Genomic DNA, 1993 nt, shown 5'->3' on the forward strand with positions numbered 1-1993 from the left:
CGGGGGGCTGCCCGGTTTGGGGGCTGCCCGGTTTGGGGGCTGCCCCAAAGGAAGGCGAGCGGGCTGGGAAGTAGGCTGCGAGCTGCGCAGCAGGGGCAGGTTGGGCTCCCTTCGTAGCCCTTGTGTCCCTCTGCTGTTTGAGGTTTGGAGGTTTTCATACAAGTAAAAAAAAAAAACAGAATCGTAGTATTGAATACAAATTTCAGTAGGCACTTACTTTAGTTGATGCTCAGAAGCAGTTTATCCTGACTACAGAGTGGGCAGTTTCTACGGTTTTCCTTTCTTAGCAAGATCCATCCTTTCCTACCAAGTAGCAAAAATAAACTTCATTAAAGGCTTCTATGCAAGTACACTTGGTATGAAGATGCTTTGTAAATGCAAATGCATCATGGTTTTGGTAAATATAATTAACATTTTAATTAGGCAGCTGTAGGTGAGCTTTCGCGGCTGTTTTCACTGTCTAAATTAAACTTGCGTAGTGGACCCATTCTTTCACATCGTATGGCTTCTTTGTTTTCTGTTATGTTGGTTAGGCGTGATTGTTTTTTAATTCAGATCCACCTCTAAGGCTTGGTATTTGCTGTCTCTGGTATCTGTGAGAAGTGAGGGAGAGAAAAAGCAGTATGTAGAAAACAAAAATAAGTCATCTTCAAGCAAAATTGAAGGCACTGTGCAGCTGCTTTCTTGAGCAAGGTGCTTAAATGTTTGTTGCTGCCTTTATGCTTCCTATTTATGGCTGTCATGTGTATCGTGCTTAGTGTGTGCTTTGAGGCAGAAGTGGTCTTTTCAGGTGTCCTTGGTAAATGTCCAGCAACTCTTGAGTATTTGAAGACGACAGTTTGTAGATATCTGTGCTGAAAATCCAAAAGGTATCAGTTTGTCCTTGCTTTTGGAGCTCCTGTTAGGAATTTTTATCACAGAGCCAAGAGCTTATTTTCCTTCCAGTACTGTGATCCATGTACCTCTCTTCCCTTACCTACTTTTTGGAATGCTATTTTACCAGTTATCAACCTTATTTCTAGTAAGGGCAGTTTATATTTTGTGTGATTAGTTGTGGCATTTCTTTTCTAAAATGTCATTTCTTTTAATCTTAGTAATATTCTTTCTGATATTTTTTTTTTGTACATAAGGGAAAGGAAAAAAAAAAAAAAGTGATCTTATTGATTTATGGTGTCCTGTATGGATCTCTGCTCCTTTAAAAGCTGTTAATGATATGTAGTGTCTATCTACTTGAACCACTTTTGCGTTCACAGCTTTTTCTGTGGCAGAAGTTGCACAGGGGAATTTAAAAATGAATCTTTTTGAGCATTTCCGTCACTCATGAAATGCTTGAAATATCCAATTAGGTAGCACAGCATCTTGTAACAAGTATTTTGATCCTGTGATCATGAAAGGATTTATTTTAAAAGGTTGTAGCAGACTTGGTTTTTTAATCAAACATGTGAGCGTTAAATGGTTTTATTTTCCAAAGGAACCAATGCTCAATTGTATGCTGTGCCTATCTTCTTACAGTTAGAGTTTGTGCAAGATGTTCTTCAGTTGTCTTGAATAAAACTATTACAATGGTATCCTGACTACGTGCTGTGTAGAGGTTTTTTGAGTTTTGACATTATAGTGTTTTTTGGCATTTCATTGCATTTAATAAATTTCCTTCCCTACCCACCAGCTTCTCAGTATACATCTATACAGCAGAGCTGTGATCTACTCCCCCTTTTTTTTTAATTTTTCTTTTCTTTTTTTTTTTTTTTTCCCTTCTTAACTGTTAAGTGCTTTGCTTTGCTAAATTACCATTAATTAAAAGATGTGGTAATGTATTAGGCAGTGTTAGGTCTGATTTGTCTTGTGTATCATACAGTGGGAAGACAAGTTCAAGTTGTAATTACAAAATGTTACTAACATAACGTGTTTGAGTACAAGGAATTGGTGATCCTGCTGCTTCGAAGTACAGTAGCTATGACATTGCTATGCAATTTTATGCATTTCATGTGAAATA

This window comes from Egretta garzetta, unplaced genomic scaffold (genome assembly GCF_000687185.1).
Source record: "Egretta garzetta isolate BGI_Z169 unplaced genomic scaffold, ASM68718v1 scaffold130, whole genome shotgun sequence".
Lineage (NCBI taxonomy): Eukaryota > Metazoa > Chordata > Aves > Pelecaniformes > Ardeidae > Egretta > Egretta garzetta.